Genomic DNA, 23429 nt, shown 5'->3' with positions numbered 1-23429 from the left:
ATATTTTAGGGAGGTCAAGAACCAAACCACACAGCTAATAGCTTTGATTTCCAATCTCTTCTGTTATGGAAAGGCTAATCAGTTTGCTCTGATATTGTTAAGAGACTCATGCCTTCTATTCTAAAATGAAATACCTAGGAAATATGAACTAGTAAAAAGAATCTTGAAGTTCTCTTGTGGCATAGCTGGTTAAGGATCTGGCGCTCTCACTTCAGCCCTTTGGGTCTCTGCTGTGGCCGGGTATGATCCCTGGCCCGGAAACCTCCACATGCCGAGGGTGTGGCCAAAAAGAGAGAGTGAGAGAGAATCCTACGGCAGATGGTTGACCAAGAGCCAGGGAGTTTAAATACCATCTGTCATTATGATCTGGGTTTAATAATTGTCACACTGACCTCCAGTAGCGTTCTACGAAAATGGCTAAGAGCTGGGTCTTTTCTTTTCCTCCTTTAGCTCTCAGTGGTAGGTGAGCCGTCTTTATTCCACCTTGAGTTAAGCTTTAATACTAAAAAGCATTTCTATGAAATGTGGTCAGTAACAACTAGCCAGCTTGAAGGTTGGGATGAGATGGACAGAGGGATGGGCAGATGGATGAGATAGAATGATTTTTAACTTCATGGCAAAATAGACTCACAGTTGTTAACTCTCCAGGAATCTATCCATTGCCTTGTGATCCTAGTCTGAACTGTTGTTTCTGGTTTGAAAGTTAGGGGGTTTTCCAAGTGATGGCAAAGTCATTAAAATAAAATGCACATTTAAAAAATGAAACATGCTGCTGATTCTTTGAATATGGAGATTGTGGTAAACAGATAGTAATTCTTAGAAGTTCTGAGCTGCTAGCTCTACTGATCCCTAGCCGAGAAATGCCAAATGCCACCAAGAACATAACAAATACAGTTACTGTTAGAAGGAAACAAACAAGGCTTCATGGTTATACCCTGCTCCCCCCTACCCCCTCCTGGGTGGTGGCCTCTTTAGGCTTGTCGTCATTGATTTCTATGAATTAAGCACCCAGTAGCTGAGAAACTGACAGTGAAACTCATTTGTGGCAGAGTGGTCTATGAGCAGATATCTTTAAAATGTCACTGTCCCCATTGGTTCCTGTGTTGGTGTTTCCCCATATTTGAGCACTTTTCTTAGTGACGTCAGAGAAATGAGATCCTTGACCAGCTGACCTGAACACCAAGGCACCAGAAGGCAACCCTAGCCTGTGAGAGGAAACCCATCACCTTGGGTCAGGTCAGAGCGCTCGTGTGAAAACCAGGGCGCTCACTGGACCTTCAGTTTTCTTGTCTCTTCTTAGATGTTTTCTTGGATCTTTTTTTTTTTTTTTTTTTTCTTTTAGAAAACTCACTAAAGGGGAAGAACTCCAAAGAAGCATTTTCTTGAGTGAGAAAACACCCAAAATGGTACCCAGGAAAAGAACCGATCTTGGTTGAATGATGCTTATAGGGTAGTTCTAAGTAAGGACAAACGAGTAGTACTATTTAATGTAATCAATGTTGATTTTTCTTCTTCTTGATGTCTGTCTTACTCTACCATGAGGTCTTTTTGTTTGTTGATTTTTTTGGGGGGTTTTTTGTTTGTTGGTTTGTTGTTGTTGTTGTTGTTGTTGTTGTTGTTTTTCATGTATTTGTCTTCAGAAGCCCCAACAGGCCGGGCTTTTCCTTGTTGGGGCAACTCTGCAGTTCTCCAGCCCTTTGCCATTCTAGTCTGGCATCTTGGGTCTGCCTGCCAACCTGTTTTCCTGTTTCCTACCTATTTGTGGACTTTGGATAAATTAATCTTTCTACTAGTAAACCTTTTCAAAGACATGTGAAATCCAGTGTAGGGTCCTTGGCCCCTCAAGGGCTTTTGAAGAAGCCCCATCTTGATTCTGGCCATCACCCACATTCTGCAAGATGTAGCTCTATGTTAGTGAAAGGGACCTACATTTTGGCCCCAAAACCTGCCTTCAGGTTTTCCTCCTTAGAGTTCCTCGAGCTTCTTTTATCCCAGATGCCCACCTTCCCTCTCTCATCTTCCAGAGCTAAACCTAGAAGCTGTCTCTTCGGAAAGGGGACCTACTGCCTCCCTCATCAGGCGCCACACCCCCCCCCACCCCTCACCATGTTCCGTGGGCACCTGTCCCGCTTTTTTCTGCCTTGTTCCATCTGTGCACACAAGTTGTCTGAGGCTGCAGCCGTGGTGTGATGCAGAGTAGTGTTCTCTATGAGGAACCAGAGACCTGAGTGTGTGCTCAGGCCCTGCCTCTACCGGCTCTGTTACTGGAGGCGAGCCCTCGCCCTCTGCAGCTTCATGTCTTTATCTGTCAAAGGGAGAAGCCGGGATAAGGTACCGTGTGCATGGCATCAGCTTGCTTCTCAGGAGTGCCCAGCTCTTCTTGCTCCCCCTCAGCTTTATTCAGAGCAGCTGGAGTTCACCTTTTTTCTCTTCTGGGCACTTGAGATTTAAAAAGGTTTTAAAACATGAAAGTAGATAATGTCCAAGGTTCCCTCTGATTCTACTATTCTTTGCTTTGGACTAGAGCTGTGGCTTGGTCGTTTCTGGAACTCTTACCATGTCAAGCACAGCTACCCCCTGCTAACAGAGTCTATTACACACCCTTGCGATGCTTCTGAGCACTTGACATACATTGTTCAGTTTAATCCTCCCAAGTGACTTGCCCCAGGATCCCACGTCTGGTCATTGACAGAACCGTGTGACCTATAATAGGTACCCTGAGCTGTCATGAGCCACGCTACACACTAGAAAGCTAGGCGGGCATGAAGAGCAGTATAATAGTTGTCAGGGTGTGTGTGTGTATGTGTGTACATACCTCCCTCTTTCCCTGCTATTCCTTTTTTCTACACATTTAAATATGTAGACATTCCAGCTGGAATGTCTATGAAAGTCTAAACCATTACTGTCCAATAGAAAACAGAATATGAACTATAGTATCATTTTAAATTCTATAGCAGCCACATGAAAAAAAGTGAAAAGAAACAGGTAAAATTAATTTTTATAAGCTTATAATTCAGTGCTTTATTTTTTAAGGTTTTTATTTTTTCTGTTATAGTTGATTTACATTGTTCTGTCAATTTCTGCTATGCAGCCAAGTGACCCAGTTATACACTTATATACATTCTTTTTCTCACATTATCCTCCATCATGTTCCATCACAAGTGATTGGATATGTTCCCTATGCTATACAGCAGGATCTCATTGCTTATCCGCTCCAAAGGCAATAGTTTGCATCTCCTAGCCCCAAACTCCCAGTCCGTCCCACTCCCTCCCACTCCCCCTCAGCAACCACAGGTCTGTTCTCCAGATCCATGAGCTTGTTACTCTTCTATATGTATGTGCCGTATATTAGATTCCAGATAGGTGATATCATATGGTATTTGTCTTTCTCTTTCTGACTTAACTTCACTTAGTATGAGTCTCTAGTTCCATCCATGTTGCTGCAAAAGGCATTATTTTGTTCTTTTTATGGCTGAGTCATCTTCCATTGTGTATATGTTCCACATCTTAATCCGTTCATCTGTGCAACCCTAGAAAGCAAAAAAATAAAATAAAGCCCTGGTAAAATTAATTTTAATAATGTAGCTTATTAAACATGCTATATCCAAAATACTATTATTTTGACATAGAATGAACATAAAAAATATGGCTCGTATATTCTTTTTCAATACTAAGTCACCAAACCCCAGTGTGTATTTTATGCTTACAGTGCATCTCAATTCACACTAGCCACATTTCAGGTACTCGGTAGACATATGTACCATATTGGACACCACAGGTCTAAACTATCAGATTAAAAGATAAAGAAGGAACAGACAACTCACCATTTCTTAGGAAGAGGAGAGAGAAGGAGTCAGTGCCCTTCCACCCATGTAGGCTCAATGATTTCTTGGTCTTCTCTCTCCTACATTGCCATTTTTTCCAGTTTGGGTGGAGGCTTATAGAAGTTAGGGTCCTTGGTGTAAAACCAGGAGCGCTGAGGTTGATGCAGCTGCCTGACCTTTGTCCCTGAATCAGCGACGCTTGGGCACCATCCTGCAGATACGGTGTTTATCCACACTGGCAACTCTTCCCCAGTGTGCCTGCTTTACAAATGCCTGCACCTGGCAGCTCTTCCCCAGTGTGCCCACTTTACAAATGCCTGCACCTGGGAGCCTCACAGCCTCCAACCATCTCTCACTCTACCTGCTACTGTCAGAAACAAAATTATTGAGAGAAGGAGTAACAGGAGATCTAGATGCCAGTTAGCCTTACTTTCTTTAAAAAATATTTAGGAGTTCCCATCGTGGCACAACGGAAACGAATCTGACTAGGAACCAAGAGGTTGCAGGTTCCATCCCTGACCTCGCTCAGCGGGTTAAGGATCCAGTATTGCCATGAGCTGTGGTGTAGGTGGCAGACGCAGCTCAGATCTGGCGTTGCTGTGGCTGTGGCATAGGCCAGCAGCTGTAGCTCTGACCAGACCCCTGGCCTGGGAACTTCCATATACTGCAGGTGTAGCACTTAAAAAAAAAAAAAAAAAAAAAAGTTAACAAAAAAGTTAACCACAAAGTAAAATAAGCTGATGACAAAAATACCAAATGGCACAGAAGTATAAAAAATGAAATTGTCTTTCCTATACAGCCATCAAAAATCTGCTTCCCAAGGATAACCTCTTGGGTATACTTCCAGATCTTCTTTATTACAAATTCAAAAGGGTACATTTGCCAATACTTAGATACCTATGCATACCTCTGTCCATTTCTTTTACAGAAATGGGCTTGTAATGTACACTGGACTCTTCTGTGCATTGTCCTATTCAGTTTATCTTATGATGATATGTTATGTCAGCTCATTCAGATCTAACTCATTTTTAAACTGCTGAATAATTGTCAGCTCATTTATTTCATAATTTAATTTCCCACTGGTAGACATTAGGGGTTGGTTGATTGGTTGGTTTTTTTTGGTCTTATTACAGACAATATTGTAGTAAAATCCTTGTGCTTATTTTGTGGAAGTATTTGTCCAAGTATTTCTTTGTCCAGGTATACTCTGTCCATTTGTCCAAGTATGTTTCTTCTTCTTTTTTTTTTTTATGTCTTTTTATGGCTGCACCCCCGGTATATAGAAGTTCCCAGGCTAGGGGTCCAATCAGAACTATAGCTGCCGACCTATACCACAACCACAGCACCACAGCATCTAGGCCACATCTGCAACCTAAACTGCAACTCACAGCAACGCCGGATCCTTAACCCATGGAGCAAGGCCAGGGATCGAACCTGCGTCCTCATGGATACTAGTTGGGTTCGTTAATGCTGAGACACAACAGGAAATCCCTGTCCACGTATTTCTGTATGGTGAATTCTGGAAGTGAAATTATAGGTCCAGTAATGTGCATATTTAGAATTGTGCTAGCTAAACCAAATTGCCCTCCAGCAAGCTTCAAGTCAACTCTGTTTTTACTTTAAGGTGGGAAATAGCATTGAGATTCTCAATGATTAAGAAAGAGTATCAGCTGACTCACAGACTTTGAAAAACTTACAGTTTCCAAAGGAGACAGTTTGGGCAAGTGGTGTGGGATGGAAATCCTATAAAATTAGATTGTGATGATCGTAGTACAACTATAAATGTAATAAATTCATTGAGTGATAAAAAAATACAAAAATAAATGATATGTGTAAAAAAAAAAGAGTATCAGAAATAAAACAAGACAAAACCTCTTACATAAGCCTTGGCTTCCTTCTACCTCTTCCACCCCTATTTAAAAATATCAGGAAGTTCCTATTGTGGTGCAGCGGAAATGAATCCAACTAGTATCCATGAGGATGTGGGTTCAACTCCTTGCCTCGCTGAGTAGGTTGAGGATCTGACATTGCCGCGAGCTGTGGTGTAGGCCAGCAGCTGTAGCTCTGATTCACCCCCTAACCTGGGAACTTCCATATGCCATGCGTTAGGCACTAAAAAGCAATACTATCAAGAGGAAAATGTAAGTGAATATGGTAATTATAAAAGCTCTTTGTTAAGTTGGTTTGAACATAAGAGACCTCTCTCAACTGTAAAATTATCTTCAGGTTTCCTTTTTATCAGTTGTGTAGGTGATAGGGAAGGAATCAACCCCATTTTGTCAGTTAAAAAAAAATTATCTTAAGATAAATTCCCAAACAGCTTTTCAGATTAGTTTTTTTTTTTTTTTTTTTTTCCGGTGCACAAACAGCACAAAGCTCGTTCTGCAGTTCCATGGTGTGGCGGCTTGAAGAATAATGTGTTTTGAGCTCTGCTCTTCCTTCCAGGAAGGATGCAGAGCATGGGCCCTTCTCTCCGGTCTTCTTAATCACCAGATGTCGTGCATCTTTACTTCACATTTTGCCTTCGGGGTCTACTCATTGGAATAACTCTGGAGACTTGCTTCAGCCCCACCCTCTAAAGAGGAAGAGAATCAGACTCATAGTCCGTTCTACTTTGGTCATAAAGTCTCAGGTCTTCAGGTCACATCTTTCAACTGTTGATGTGAATTAAAAAATATTTGATTTAAGGAGATCCTATTATGGCTCAGTGGGTTAAGAAACTGGACTGGTATCCATGAGGATGCAGGTTCGATCCTTGGCCTTGCTCAGTGGGTTAAGGATCTGGTGTTGCCGTGAGCTGTGGTGTAGGTCACAGATGTGGCTTGGATCCCACGTTCCTATGGCTCTAGCATAGGCCGGCATCTGTAGCTCTGATTCAACTCCTAACCTGGGAACTTCCATATGCCATAGGTGTAGCCCTAAAAAGCTAAAATAAATAAATAAATGAACACTGGCAGAGAGAGTAGCTATTTGATACACTGGAAGCCAATTCTTACCAGTCTAGTCTTTACTCGTTCAAAGGCAGATATCTCATCATTGCCCCTGGCCCACATGAACATGAGTTGCCTCCCTACCCTACAAAATAAAAAGTACCAGCAGGCCTGCAGCTAATGATTTTAGCTGTAGCTTGGACCTCTGATCTGAGTTGATTCTGACCTTGGAAATGCCTTCAAGGTGTGATGTAACATTATGTGTGTTGCTTTGTAATAATCATGCAGATTTACTGGACAAGACAGTAGATACAGTGAAGAAGAGCACAGGGTATCGCAGATAAGTGTAAATTTATGTGATTTTATTGTATGCCTAAATAAATTTCCACCATACGGTGCTAAATTATACCGAGTAGAAAAGTGTGACACAAGATTCTACTTGATCTTGTCCTATAATGGCAGGTTGTAGTGACATTCCATTGGTAACTGCTGTGGGCGGGGGGCAAGGAGGGTGTCTGTCTGGTACCCATACTTCATTGTGTAACTGCTGTGGGGGGGGTGTCTGTCTGGTACCCATACTTCATTGTTTTGCACTGTTTCTCCCTCCCATCTGGGCCTTCCTATGGCGGCTGGAGGAGCTAAGGTCTGATAAGACCTAGTCCTTACATAAGATGCATGGGGCATTTTCTCATCAGAATATAAGATTTCCCCTAGTTTTCTTCTTTCCTTCCTTTCATCCCCTTTTCTCCTCTTCCCTTCTTCCAAACTTCTCTCCTCCTTTTATACTCCTCCTCCCTTCCTCCCCTCCACTCTCTCTCTGTTATTCTTTCCCTTCTCTTCCTCCCAGTTTAACTCTGGGAAATACCGAGCATTCGTGCCCTCCCACATACACCTTCTCTGACAGTACATGGTGGTATTGAGTTCCTGATTTACTGCTGCAGTTTTGCGGGATAAATTAAAGTTGCGGGAATCCAAATTACTAGTGGCTGCTTAGGTGGCGGGGAGGCGCACGTGCACACACTTTTGTAAAAACCAATAATCTGGTGAATGAATTTCTCAGTCTTTTTCTTGTTTTCTTACAGAGTCTTAATATGAGGGGGGAAAAAAGTGTGACAGAGACTGCTTACAGACACGTGGGCTATATTTACTTACAAATTGAAATACTGCAAGGGACAATTCAGAATGGCAGGTTTCCAGTGGAAATGAGACTTTATTACAAGCCAAATGGGATCCTACCAGCTCTTCTCTTATCACTGGCCCAGTTAGAGTTTGCTGGACATGCTCTGTCCAGATCTGGGAGAAAATCTAAAGCTTTGGCAGTCAGGCATCAAGAGCCTGCCAGATGTGTTTGTGCTTTGTTGACCAACTGTTTAATTGGTAATAATTTTACATACTAACATTTCAATAGGAAGAAGTAATTTAGAAGCCAGTTGCTATGTCTGTGTTCCTAGTCAGAGTCGTATTGCATTCTCTAGGTATCAGCATGCTATAGAGTTAATTTGAAAGGCACTCAGTGAAGTGGTATACAGCCCCAATTAAAAGTGGCACTGAATACTTAGACATTTCTCATTTTTCTGTAAACTAGTACCTTTCTTACACATTGCATGTAAACGACTTCTTGTTGTATTGCCTCTGTGAGCTCTCAGTCAGAACTCATTAAAAAAATTAGGAGCTTTTGGAGTTCCCATCGTGACTCAGCAGAAGCAAATCTGGCTAGCATCCATGAGGACGCAGGTTGGATCCCTGGCCTCAATCAGTGGGTTAAGGATCTGGCATTGCCGAGAGCTGTGGTGTAGGTCGCAGACACGGCTTGGATCCTGCATGGCAATGGCTGTGGCATAAGCCAGTGGCTACAGCTCCGATTTGACCCCTGGCCTGGAAACCTCCATATGCTGTGGGTACAGCCCTAAAAAGACAGAAAATAAAATTAAAAATTGGGAGCTTTTAGTTTAAAATGATACCTACTGGCCCTCTCTGTTTCTTACTAAAAAGATGAAAACATCCAACACTCAAAAGTAAGACTGGCAATGAAGTAATTATCAAAACTGTTTGGGAGAATTCCCATTTAGCCAGAACTAGATTAAAAAACTCCTTTGGTGACTCAGGTATGTTATATGCACCTAGAGCTAGGTAAACCTTTCTTCCCCTCCTTCATCCCCTTTTTCAGAAACACAGGTTTGTTTTGTTTTGTTTTGTTTTGTTTTTTGCTTTTTGGGGCCACACCTTTGGCATATGAAAGTTCCCAGGCTAGGGATCAAATTGGAATTATAGCTGCCGGCCTACACCACAGCCACAGCAACTCAGGATCTGAGCCACATCTGCAACCCATACCACAGCTCACGGCAACACCAGATCCTTAACCCACTGAGTGAGGCCAGGGATTGAACCCTCGACCTCATGGATACTAGTCAGGTTCATTACCCCCAGGCCACGAAGGGAACTCCCCAGAAACACAAGATTAATTATAGTTCCAAAAATGGTCTGGGAGTTCCTGTTCTGGCACAGTGGAAACGAATCTGACTGGGAACGATGAGGTTTCGGATTCAATCCCTGGCATCGCTCAGTAGGTTAATGATCCGGTATTGCCGGGAGCTGTGGTGTAGGTCACAGATGCTGCTCGGATCCCGCATTGCTGTAGCTCTGGCATAGGCCAGGAGCTGTAGCTCCTGCTAGACCCCTAGCCTGGGAACCTCCATGTGTCGCAGGTTCGGCCCTAAAAAAGCAAAAAAAAAAAGTCAGCTTTTCCCACAGCTGATCCTATTGAGATCTCCACAGTGGTTTTGACTCGCCTCCTCCATCAGTGTTTTATCTCTTTCTCTTTCTCAGCTATTAGTACAAATACCAGAAAAACTTCTGTGCAAAAAAAGGATCAGGGCAGGTGAGGAGAACAGGATATATAGTAAATGGAGATAGAGACATGAGCACAGTGTTAAGTGAAACAGCTGAGATACTAACATTGATCTAAGAGCTGCTCAGAGTCAGTTAAATCTTTACAGATGGAGTCAAAGTAATGTCTGCATTTTGTTGACCACGCATTGTCTGTCGGGGTAGATTATCCCTCTTAGAAGAATGAGAAAAACGAAAAGAATAAAATTCTTGTGACTTTTGAGAGAAGACTACCAAACAAGGGAAGTAACATTATCCAGAAGCCTACAAAAATGATTTAAAACTCTGAAAATGCTTAACTGGCAAAATCAGAAGAAATTTCTAAAAATCAGTAGACCAGCTCAAAAAGAATGCCAGGAGGCATACTCTCTAAAAGAGAAACAACGAAAGCAACCTAAATGTCCATCCACAGATGAATGGTTAAAGAATATGTGATACACACACACACTGGCATATGACCCAGCCATAAAAAGAAGGAAAGAATACCATTTGCAGCAACTTGGATGGACATAGAGATTATCAGACTAAGTGAAGTAAGTCAGACAGAGAAAGACAAATATAATATCACACATGTGGAATCTTTTAACAGTGACACAAATGAACTTATTTACAAAACAAAAACAGACTTATGGTTACCAAAGGGGAAAGGTGAAGGAGGGATAAATTAGGAGTTTGGGATTAATACACACTACTGTATATAAAATAGATAAGCAATAAGGGCCTACTGAATAGCAAAGGGAATTATACTCAATATCTTGTAATAACCCACAAGGGAAAAGAACTTGAAAAAGAATACGTGTGTCTGTGTGTGTGTGTGTGTGTGTGTGTGTGTGTGTGTGAAAAAATTACTGAATCACTTTTGCTGTGCCCCTGAAACTAACACACCACTTTAAATCAACTATACTTCAATACAAAATAAAGAGAAACAAAAGGCAACAAGAACTGAACATTCTGAAATGTAGAAACAGCAAACTGAGATGGAAAGAGAAGTAGATAAGATGTGAAATTATAAGGAAATTCAGTACAGTGGTGCAATTGAGATCTAATAGGAGGGAGTAAAAAGTGGAATTACTGCAATAGGAAATGGCATCCTTGACCATGAGACAGTAAAGTTCTCACAGAATGCTGGTGCAAAGAACAAGAGGTTTTAAATGGTAAGAAGAGGACAACTATGAAGAATAGAGAATGGGAATCTGGCTTCAGAAATTGATGGGATGGAGTTGCCATCATGGTGCAGCAGAAACAGATCCGACTAGGAACCATGAGGTTGCAGGTTCAATCCCTGGCCTCTAACGTTGCCATGAGCTGTGGTGTAGGTCACAGACATGGCTGGGATCTGGCATTGCTGTGGCTGTGGCGTGGGCCGGCGGCTACAGCTCAGATTAGACCCTAGGCTGGAAACCACCATGTGCCTCAGCTGCAGCCAAAAAAAGACAAAAAAAAAAAAAAAGGAAAGAAAGGAGAAATTGATGGGCTTTCAGTAATCAAAAAAGTAAACTGAGACATGACTTAAGTATGTGGATTAAAAAGTCTCACAATATTTTGGTGAAAAGCACTGCAAAAGAGACACCAATAGTTAAAGGGTTCTCTGGGCTGTGGGTATGGAAAACTCAATTTAGATCAGAATTTGTGAGCTTACATGAATGATGATTCCAGAGACAGGTAAGCCTCAGAACTACCCTGATCTAGAAGCCGCAACTCCATTTCTCTGAGGCCCTTTTCTTTGTCTTGGTGTCCTTGAAGACTGTCCATCCTCATGGCATAGTGGTTATGGTAGTTCTGGGGTTGCATTGGTGCACCAGACACGTGGACAAAGAACACATTCTTTTGTACCAGGGTTCCACACAGGAGCACTGAAATTCTTCCTTGGGACTGTTTATGACGTATGCCCACACTCGAACCAGGGCCTGAGACCAGGGAGGAGGAATTTGCTGACCCCAGAGACTGTAGTCTGAAGAGCATCGGGCTCTGTTACAAGGTGCAAAGGGGACGTGGACACTGGGGAGGCAGCTCGTGGAATCCCCTGCAGAGACTGACACAGAGCACATCCAGGCAAATGTTAGGATGGCACGTAGAAAGAAAAAAGCCTGTGAAGACCAAGTAAATGTATTTGAAAGTGAAAAAAAAAAAAAAAGAAAAAGAAGAAAAATCAGGCTGGCCTCAGGCTTCTCTTCCCTTTAACTAAAAGCCAGAAGAGGATAGAGAAATACCTAGACTTGTAGAGGAAAGTCTTCAGCGCAAGAACTTTCTTCCCAGGTGGGTTGTCCTGAATGTATGACGGCAACGGAAAGGTTCTGACATGTCAGGGTTCAGTTCCTATTTGTTTATTGAGTACCAATTGGGAATACTTGAGTCGACTGAGAGGAGTATCACAAGGAGCACATCCGGAATGGGTGGCCAGAAGTCCCCGATGTGGCTCAGCAGTAACAAATCCAACTAGTATCCTTGAGGATGCGGGTTCAATCCCTGGCCTTGCTCAGTAGATTCAGGATCCAGCATTGCCGTGAGTTTGGATCCCGTGTTGCTGTGGCTGTGGTGTAGGCCGGCAGGTGCAGCTCCGATTTGACCCCTAGCCTGGGAACTTCCATATGCCACAGGTGAAGCCCTAAAAAAGAAAAGAAAAGAAAAGAAAAGAAAAAGAATGGGTGACCACAGTAAGAAAGGGCTGGCGGGATTCCTGAGGGACAGTCTCTAGACATCCAGCTCTTCACAGAAGTTCTAAGAACCGTGGCTTCAGCAGCCCTCACCTGTCGGTACTGGCCATACTAATGACCCCAGAGGAATGTGGTCGGGCTAGTGTATTTTTCACAACAGCATCTGGATGAAGCTTAAAAGCAAATAATTTCATTATAAATTAATAGTCCTTATTATGAGAATAGCCCTGTAATTGGACTTCAGAAATTCCCCTGAAAAAGCTTCAGGCAGCGTATACCATCAGATTTAAAGGTCTAATTAAATGTGACTGGAATTATGTTTCATTTGAGCCCACCTATAGACTAGAAAGAAATGGTTTCTAAAGACCTTTAAAAAAGACAGGGGAGCAGGTCAAAGTAAAAGACTAAAGATGAAATGGAAAGGGAGATGACTAGGATAAGAAATAATTAGAAGACATAAAATGGAGTAGGCAAATCACAGTCCCCCTAGGAGGCACGGAGAGCAGAACTGACACTTAGGAGAATTGAGGAAATGATGCAAAAGGCAAATCTGATTAAACTTTCAAGTGGGTAGTATGTTCCTTCCAAAGTTAACTTCTTATATTTTCTCATTTTTCTTTCACACTGAATATTTTTAAAGATTATGTTAATATAAAAAGTGGAATTGATCAAAATGCTCCATATCAGTGGAATTGCTTGGTAAATAACCATCCATCAACACAATTTATGAAGAGGATGGAAGTATCAAAGTGGGTATGCTCTGTTACTCCTGGAAGTGAGCATGCCAGCTCGCCTGTTTTTCGTGTTACTGGATGTCTCTGTGTTGTTAATATTACTGCCTCCCTTACTTATGGTTAAAATATTAACATACTTCCATTTCTACCCATTGGTAGAAGATCCACTGCTCAGAGTACTCCCAGTTCTCTACACTCCCATACCTCACGCCCAAGTCCCCAGGGCCTCCTAGAATCATCCGAAGGGTTACTAGCTGGCATACCTACCAGGACAGTCCAGAATCCTGCTACAGCACTTTCATGTCTAAAAAAATCTTAAAGGCCATCTCAGGCTGTGGAGATGTTTTCCTTGGAATATCCATTTGCAGTAATTCCTATATTCTCTAAGTCCCCCAAAGTCATCTTGTACTCTGGCAGTCGTTTCCTCCAGCTACCATTTGCTGATCTAGGGAAATCATTTTTCTCCTTATGTCAAAGACCTTCTACCAGTCCCCAACTGCCTGCTGATTTTTATCCTGTTTCCCAGGCCTTAAAGGCTTCTGGAAATGGGTTAAATCTAGGAGTTTCACATCTGGGTGTGAGATTCTTCCTTTGGTTTGGTTTTGTTTCTTGTTGTTCTGAGGCAGGGGGTTAAAATTATCATTCATCTCTGTTAGCCATCTTGGCACAGAAATGTTCACCAAAAGTGGTACCCAGAATGGCCCATAAATACGTCTAAGTAATTTGTTCTGTTAGAATGGCAAAAGGGATTTTGCAGATGTACTTAAAGTTATGAACCTTAAAATAGATTATTCTGGATTATCTGAATGGGCCCAGTCTAATCACGTGAGCTCTTTAAAAGCACTTTCTCAGGCTGGAGGCAAAAGAAATGGGGCCGAAGGGAAAGTGAGAGGGATTCCAAGTGGGAGAAGGATTTGACCCACTGCCACTGCCTCTGAGATGCAGGGACCACATTAGAACCAGAGAGAGGCCCCAGAGAGCTAAGGGTGGGACCCACTGACAGCCAGCAAGAAAACGGGCCCCTCAGAGAAACAACCACATGGAACTGGATTCGGCCAACAGCCCAAATGAGACAGGAAGCAGATAACTCCCAGAGCCTCCAGAAAGGAGCCCTGCCAACACCTTGGCTTCAGCTTTGTAAGACTCTAAACAGAGAATCAGTTGAGCCACACCGTACCTGGATGTTTGATCTACAAAACTGGGAGGTGAATCACAGGTGTTTTAAACCACTGCATTTGTGGTAATTTGTTACAGCAGCAGTAGAAAACTAACATAGCCATATATAAAATAATAGCAACACAATAGCAGCCAAAACCCACCAGAACGGGACATGGTGGAAGAAACAGTAAACACTGCAGAACACAGGATTCAGAATGGCTGGGGAAGTGCTTTCTGCCTGAGAATGTCTACACAGCGAGCAGTACTGGTTCTGAAGGTCACGAGGGCTCAGAGGTAGTCTGCGATCAGCACTCATCTAGAGATATGCAAAGGACTGAGTGTTTGGAGGGGAAATGTGTTATACATATATGTGTACACATACATACACAGACACACACACACTTATGCCATTGTTTTAAGGAAAGTGTTTTAGAGGTGAACTCTTTTAACAAAGTGGCCTTCCACAGTGCTGTGATTCAAAGAGATTGAGTATATTTGTAGCCTCTTGGTGGTTTTTTTAAGATTTCTATTGTGTATAGTAAGAGATGGATGAGAAGAAAATATGCAGAGGGGAGATTGTTTTGACAGTGGGTACCTGCTGTATTTTATTTCTTCTGGAACAACTGTAATACCTTGACAAGCTTTTCAAGATGTGTTAGAGCAGGTCCGGGTGTTATTTTATGGTCCCTAAGCACTGGAGGCTGTTTACATAAGGCTTCATCCCAACTGGAAGGTTCAGGGAATTGCTTTGTGATTTGGATTGTATTGATAATACGGAAGTTGGCTAATATCGGCTGTAATTGCAAAGGTAGTAGAACTTAAGGATTGACTCCCTGGAGCCAGACTGCCTGGGTTTAAATCCCCTCTTACACTGACTAGCTGCATGGTCTTATACCAGTTAACTTCCCTGTGCCTCAATTTCCTTTCCCAGGAAAATGAATAATAAGAGTACCTCTCTCACAGTAGATTGTGAGAACTTAATGTAAAGTGCACCAAATAGCTCCTAACACGTTGATTGGTGTTATAAATAAATATAAAATAAGAGTTCCCATGTGGCTCAGTGGGTAATGAATCCGACTAAGAACCATAAGGTTGCAAATTCGATCCCTGGCCCTGCTCAGTGGGTTGAGGATCCAGCATTGCCGTGAACTGTGGTGTAGGTCGTAGACATGGCTTGGATCTGGCGTTGCTGTGGCTGTGGCTGTGGCGTAGGCCGGTGGCTACAGCTCCCATTAGACCCCGAGCCTGGGAACCTCCATATGCCATGGGTAAGGCACTAAAAAAAAAAAAAAAAAAAAGGAAGAGGAAGAAGCTCTATCTGGTAAGGAATATAGAGCTATAATGCCACATTGTCTACAAAAAGTCAAAAATAAGAGCAAAGCAGGGACAGAAAGGGATGCCAGGTAACTGGGTTTCCTGGCTTGGTCTGCTGTTACAGGACAGGTAGGTCATCTTCAGCTGGGGGGTCCTTGAGCTCAACTGTTTCTTGGATCCAAGGAATCAGAAAGACCCAATTTCAGGAATATTTTCATGTTTCAGGAAAGCTGAACCATCATAATTGTAACTAACATTTATTAACATTTATTATATATATATATATATATGTATATATATATTTTTTTTTTGGTCTTTTTGTCTTTTCTAGGGCCACACCCGTGGCATATGGAGGTTCCCAAGCCAGGGATCCAATCAAGCTACATCACAGCTCATGGCAATATCAGATCCTTAACCCACTAAGCGAGGCCAGGAATCAAACCAGAGTCCTTATGGATACTAGCTGGGTCCATTAACCACTGAGCCACGACGGGAACTCCAAGATCTTCTTTTTTTTAACACCTTAAAAGAACATTCTCTATCTGTTATCTCATGGAATGGTATTTCATAAGATGAGGTAATAGGCATGCTGTGAAATAGTAGAATAATATTAAAATAACGGGTAATTCTAGGTTTATAAAAAAAGTCTCCTACTCAGGACTTATCAGAGCCCTTATTATTAATGTGAATTTTAAATGTTCAAAGATATATAGTGCATTGTTCCCCAAACACATTTGACCATGGAACATAGTTTTCAAGATGCCTCAGGATTTCCTGGAAGTGTTTTGCACGTCCAGCTTGGGAAACAACTGCCCTGAAATAGGAGTATATTTTACTGAGATTATTTAATATTTACCAATTAAGATTTTTGTGACTTATAGCTGGTTCTAAAGGAGATTTTATAGTTACAGATCCCAGATATATGTGTCTATGTGTGTATATCCAAGTCAGACTTAGGTAAAGTGAAGGAGAATCTAATTCTTATTTTGTTGATTAAAAACAGCCCCTCTCGGACTCAGGTAATGACCTTTCCCAGTAGTCCTGCTCTGAGACAGATAATAAGGGTCGTAGAAGGACATGATGCTCCCTTGGCAAAGACTGAGGCATCAAATGTGCATCAGTTGGGCAGTCCATGTCTGTCATCCATAAGTTTACTGAGGCCTTTTTAAAAACAGTTTGTATTTGCAACCAGCACTATTTATTGAGACGGCAGTTTCCGTAAGATTAGTGAAGACATTCCTTTCTTTTGTTCTGAACTTACGTCTCCCAGATGTTAGGGATTGATTCCTTGACTTGATATTCAAAATCGGTGAACACAACCAAGTTTCCTCTTACTGACTTTGTAGACTTCAGCCTTACCCTCTTTTTGGTGTGTTCCTTTCTAAACTAAAAAGTCCTCTTTCTTGGAGTTCCCGTCATGGCTCAGCAGTAACAAACCCAACTAGGAGGTCACAGATGCGGCTCAGATCTGGCGTTGCTGTGGCTGTGGTGTAGGCTGGTGGCTACAGCTCTGATGCGTCCCCCAGCCTGGGAACCTACATATGCTGAGGGTGCAACCCTAAAAAGACAAAAAAAAAAAAAAAAAAAATCCTCATTCTTCAGTCTGTAAGTTGACAGACACCAAGAACTGTGATGGATCTGAGATTTTATACTGCTTGAAAGCTAACGAATTAGCCTGCCACAGTTTCTTTCATGGATGCTGGCAGAGGACACAATACTCCTGGGCTAAAGACACAGGAGACTTTATTACTCCCTACAGTAGCAGCCGCTAAAAAACATATTTATTATAGTTTCTGGCTTAAAACCTGTTTGTCCCATCACTCACGAAACTCTGGACCATCTCTATTTCGCTCACCACCGTATACCTAATATCTAACAGAGCATGGCATAAAGTGGACACTGAGCAAATAAATAATGAATAAATGAACATATTACAGCCCAGGTAGCTCAGAGCCTATCATTCTGAGTAGCTTGGCATAAAATGGGCCAAATGCATTATTTGGTCTATGCCTTCTTCAAAATAGTTTTACCATATTTCTCCCTAGGCACACAATCTCAGATTTTTTCTTCAGTGAGGTTTGTTTCTTATTTTACAGCCCCAGAAAGCACACAAATTTTAATTTAGATATGTTACATCATTTTTTACTAACTGAAATGATGTAAACATATTAAATAGATGCTGGTCCCAGCACTGTTCCTTTGGATAATTCTGATGTGAAGGAAATGAAACTCACGGAAACCAGGGGCTCCTATGATTTCTCAAATATTCTTTGAAGGACTAGGTGGTTAAGATGATTCTGGGCCCTGTGGGAGATAGCAAAGATGTGAAATCACTTCTCACTTACACGTACCAAAGTCTGTGGCCAGGACCTCAAAGAGATTACAGTCTATTTGAGAAAATAAGAAAAGCGGACATGATGCGTTAGTTTACTGAGGCCTTTTTTAAATAGTACAAGCAGTGTGTCAGACTCTCAACATAGGTAAATGCTCAGCTACCTGGTGCAGGTTTAAATACTAAGGGAGCTTAGAAAAGTTCGGTATTACTGTGGACTGGAATAATAGAGACATCACGAAGTTAGGTGTGAGCTGGATTGTTGGAGCTCTTCGATTGGTTCTTTAGGAAGGACTTCATCAAGCAAGCCACCAAAATAGCAGTGTATTCTTGGAAAAGCGAGCCCTAGCTGGAGTGGTAGGTTTCAAATGAGAAATAGGGTCTTTCGTGCACAATCACCGTTGGAACTGCACACAGCCTTTATGACTCCTCTTCCATTCAGTTTAACAGTGCACAGCGAGGAAGCCACACCTTTGGGAAAATACAGCTGGAATGGGGGGAAGGGAGCGGGGGGGACAAAAGACGGAGCCCTTCTAAGGAGGATCTGAGAAGTAAATAAACCCTGAAGGAAAAGCTTGGAAGGTCAGCGTGTGTGCTCATAAATTCCAGCTATTACCAGAGATGAAAGGGAAGTGAGAGGACTGAGGAACAATAGGCAGGGGTGTTCCCTGGTCCCCTCTAACTGCCTGTTTACTGTAGGGGCGGAGCAGCAGGGCCGCCCAGATGGCAGAGCCAAAGTGAGAATGAAGCTTCCTTGCCCTAAGACCTCTTTAGGAAATCCTGTTTGTGATGGTGGCTTCACTGCAAAGTAATCAGGAGCTCTCCCTGTGTTGTAGAAGCTCACTTCTAAAACCATGAACAGGCACAGTTTCTAATGAGTTTGAAATCTTATTATCTTGTGTGCCCTCAGCAAGACAGAAACTGCATATCAGGTGAGGCTTCAGTCACCGTATTTTGCAAGCCTTTGCTTATCTTTCTTGTGCCGCTGACATGCTGGTAACACAATAGCTTAACAACAAGATAAGCCTCATCTTTTATCTTTTTTCCTGTGTGGCTGTGTTAGGGAATGATGGTTTTGTTGGCCTTTGAAAGGCAGGAAAGGGCAAAGCCCCGTGATGCCATGTCTTTGGCATTGCATTACTTCATTAAGAGAATTACCTTAAAAGCCTGGGAAATACAGCTTAAGATTGATGAGAGCCGGGTGAAAAAAACCTTGATTTCAAACCAGATTAACCAGAACGTCCATCCCCGAAGAGATCCGGTTTTACATCCACCCTTGGGCTCTGTCTACCCTTTTCTCCTCTTTTTCCTTCCACCACGCAAGTGCTTTTGGACATAGGAGTGGACGATTTGCTTTCCATGCCAAACCTCATGAAATGGGATTTGTCTTCCCTCGCAGACAGGTGGCCAAGCTGTTCCAGAGAGGCCTCTGGCTGCCCACTGGCCTCACTGGATCCACAGCACTGCGGTGGCACAGCATAAGCCACCTATCTGACCCCATGCCCTCACAATCTGGAGCCCACGTGGCAGCCTCAGGTGGTGACAGCTTTGGTCAGGTGGTGTGGAGTTCCCCTGGCAGACGGAGGAGAGCCAGAGAGCAGCTGTCCTGCATCATTTTTGTGTGACAGAGGGAACCTCGAAAATGGCTGCCCCAGTAGTTAGAGGACTGGCTTTCCTCCCTCTGCCTCGGGGTGGATTAGGCCTTGGGAAAGGAGTTTGGGCCTTCTCACTCTGTACACAGTACTTACCGTGGCCTTCTGTGCTTATTCTGTGCACACTTATTATGGGCACCAGAGACAGGTTTCACAAGCCTTTTTCCTATGAGACTAGATTAGTCATGAGGGTTAATTATTCTGTACTTAGAGGAAATATTATGATGGAGAGAAAAATAGGTTTCTGGAAGCCAGGAAATAGAGGGTCTCAGAACATCAAATTGCTCCATAAAGAAAGCACGGGACCAGAGTTCCCGTCGTGGCACAGTGATTAACGAATCCGACTACGAACCATGAGGTTGCGGGTTCAGTCCCTTGCCTTGCTCAGTGGGTTAAGGATCCGGCATTGCCGTGAGCTGTGGCATAGGTTGCAGACGCGGCTCGGATCCCGCGTTGCTGTGGCTCTGGCGTAGGCCAGTGGCTATAGCTCCGATTCGACCCCTAACCTGGGAACCTCCATATGCCACGGGAGCGGCCCTAGAAAAGGAAAAAAAAAGAAAAAAAAAAGAAAGAAAAAGAAAAAGAAAGCAAGCACGGGACCATTTTATTACAGTCTTTGTACACACACACCGAAAAAATAATCATGATTCTCTAAACATCCAAAATGCCCCTTCTTAGCTATGTGTGGCGTCCAGTTCCAACCCCACATATCCTCAGGGAGCGTCCCTTCTTGCAGAGAAAAGCGCAGTTGGATTCTAATAAAAGAAGACCCTGAGTCTTCATGCTGTTGCCTTCAGCTAACGCTGCTGAATTTCTGCTTGTAAGATAATAATGAAATAGCCATTTCCAGAAATGCAAAGAAGGCAGGTCAGAACTCCCCGGTGCTGGCCCTAAAAGCCTTCTGGTTTTGAGTGCCTCAGACCACAGCATTGATAGAAAAAAATTTGGACCCAGTTCCCTGCTTTTGCCTTCCACTCTTCCCCACTAAGGGCCCACATGAAAAGCAAGTGTGGCCTTGTTTTCTCTGGATCCTCTGGGCCCATTTCTTTTCTTTCATCATCTTTCCTAAAGCTGATAGGACAGTTCCACGGGGGAGAAACAACTAGTACACTTGGATGAACTCTGCGAGATGCAAAGAGCATTCGTCTTGTCCCTGATTCTGAAGTGCTTCTTTGTATGGAGGGGGAAAAAAATGAGGATCGTTCTAGACTGGATAGTCAAATCTCATTTGTGTCATATTTGTGATGTTTTGAACTGGGTGGAGAAGGCATTAGTGATAAAGCATATGGGATTGTAAGGCAGTGGTTGACCTGCTTAACAGAACCCGAGTTGTCAACAACCCTTGAAAAGCACTTGAAAATTCCAGTTGTTGCTAAAGATGAAAGAGAAATGAATAGACCTCATCAGCTCTTCCTCTTCTGTGTCATCCTTTAGGTTAAATGTCACCTCCTTAGAGAGGCCTTTCCTAACCACACTGTTCTTCACCAGAGCATCTTATTTTCTTCATAATACTCACCCTTTACAGATTGCTTTCCTTTCTCCGTATCTGAACTATAAGCCCTACAAGATCAGGGACCACATCAGTTCCCTCATTCCTATGTTCCCTGCACTCAGCAGTGAAGAGCCTTCCAGATTCTCAAGATGCTGAAGGAATGAAGGAATACTTGAAGTCCCGTGTGGCAGACTTGTTTCGTGTTCTTAGTGGACTCACGGTTCCTTAGGATCCCTCCATCCCTCTCTTAGATTCAAATAAGCAACACCACTTGGTCTCAACATCCAGCTTACCAGAGTGGTTTCCATTCATTACTTTTTCTTTAAAGAAAAAAAAACCTGGAATTTTTGTTCAGAGTCTCCAATCCACTAACAGTTCCATCTCTGAGGCTGCAGTCTAGTGAAGTGGTTGCAAGCTCTGGCTTTGGAGCATCTAGTTTCATCTCTGTCACTTCTTAGTTGGCTAATGGTGACTCATTATTAACCATCTCTCGACCTCAGTTTCCTCAACTGTAAAATGAGGATATTAATATAGACCTCTCACCTAGTGTTAATCTGAGGTTAAATAAAACAGCACATGTAAAGTAGTGAGTTTTTGTTTCGCACTGCCTATGCTTAGCAAAACTTGGCCACTGTTATTTTTGTTCATACTGTTAAAGTGCCTTGGGGCATCATTTTTCTAGAACAGGATAAGGGGTGACTTCTTGTCAGAGGTAACCCTAGGCATTTGAAGAATTCAGGGTCAAAAATGGAGTTCCTGTCGTGGCTCAGCACAAATGAATGTGACTGGTATACATAAGAACACAAGTTTGATCCCTGGCCTGGCTCAGTGAGTTAAGGATCCAGTGTTGCCATGAGCTGTGGTGTAGGTTGCAAACGCGGCTCGGATCCTGCATTGCTATGGCTGTGGCATAGGCCAGCGGCTACAGCTCAGATTAGACTCCTAGCCTGGGAACCTCCCAATGCCTCGGGTGTGGCCCTAAAAAGACAAAAAAAAAAAAAGAAGAAGAAGAAGAAGAACTCAGAGTCAAAAAACATAGGACCTGTAGTGCTGAGGTTTAGGCAAAGCCTCATGCCTAAGAGCACAAAGTATGAACTTAGGTCACAGCCGACTGGGCAGGATGGCCACATGACTCAATATTGAAGTAGTGACTAATTGTCGCAGGGTTCCTGGTGTCTCTTCCCCTCCACCCCACCACAGTCACCACAAAGGCTAAAACTGATCCAGGAGTCTGGTTAGAGGCTGAGCATACAGTGAGTTTCAGCAAACCCATCTAGCAAGAGTAGAGAAGCCAGACAGGCACTCCAGGTGAGGGCTCTACTAACTGTGACAGGCAGGAATTGGGGACCCCTGTGTCATTGTCCTTAGTACCTCACAGAATCCAGAGTGCAGTCCCCAGGGTGTAATCAGCTGTCAGAGATTCTTGTTTGGAACCACAGGAAGAGGTGGCTCACAACAACTCATAGGGAAACTCCAAACAGTCAGCAGGAAGAAACTCAATCACAGATGAAAATGATTTTGTCCCCCTCATTTTTCTATGCAGTTAATCTGAGGGGGGAAGTGAGGCGACATTCAGCTATGAGACATTTACTGAACAGAATGTACTTTAACTGTTCCCTTTCATTTAGTGGCAGGTTGACAGGACTTGACCAAGAAAAAAAGCAATGACTTGAGCATTTAATGATCTTGCTGGACGTAATTGCCTTTCATACAGATTTGTGAGGCTGATGCTCCCCTTTTCCATCTCGCTTGGAATTCAAAGAGGAGCTCGATTGCTTTTAATGTTTCTGAACCATAGAAAGTCAGTAATCTAGACTTTTTTTTAAAATCTTACATTTAATATAAGATTTCTTTTTTAAATAGTATGCATTGTGTTCTTCATTTAACAAAAGTCGTGTTAGTTTACTGTAAAACTTTTTTTAAAATATGAGTAAAGCGTACAGGATAAGCCTAGAGCATCTTATTGTACCAGAAAGTAAGAAGATGCTAAAAAAAATTATGGTAACATGTCAGAAGTGCACAGGATTCAGCTTAAAGGGAACCATTAGATAATTCTGAAATAATTTGAGCATCAACATATATAATTATAGAAATGGATTAAACCCATTAAATAAAACACAAGTTCGTGAGTCCATACTTAGAAGTGGACAAGTAAATGGCAGAGAAGGGAAAGCTCTTTCTTAATTTAGAATGCCAACTAATAAATATAGATAGAATGGTAGATTTAGAAAAGTATCAATGATGCTAAAACTTTGAGTGAACATATTTTGATGCAGATCAAGAAATTTATATAATGTCAAAAAAGCTCTATAAAATACTTATTTTTCAAGGTGAGGAGAAAGAAGAAGAAAGAAAACCATCAACCAGGAGCCAAGAGATGACCATTAATAATTACTTAACAGGTGTCTTGATTGTTTTGCCTGTATGTTATAATCTTTTGATTTTCTTATTAA

The 23429-nt window shown here is 42.5% G+C and overlaps 1 long non-coding RNA gene across 4 annotated transcripts in view; it reads left to right on the top strand.

Moving 5' to 3' along the window:
* CDK6 (cyclin dependent kinase 6) overlaps positions 1 to 23429 on the top strand; it is a 249728-nt gene that overhangs the window by 183364 nt on the left and 42935 nt on the right. The window lies entirely within an intron of this gene.

The sequence above is a fragment of the Sus scrofa genome, chromosome 9, assembly GCF_054392235.1.
Source record: "Sus scrofa isolate SSC_HxYL_T2T_F1_AM1 chromosome 9, Sscrofa_HxYL_maternal_Yorkshire_Landrace_v2.0, whole genome shotgun sequence".
Classification (NCBI taxonomy): domain Eukaryota; kingdom Metazoa; phylum Chordata; class Mammalia; order Artiodactyla; family Suidae; genus Sus; species Sus scrofa.
The sequence above is the reverse complement of the archived record's forward strand: the minus strand, read 5'-3'. Positions and strand labels throughout refer to the sequence as shown.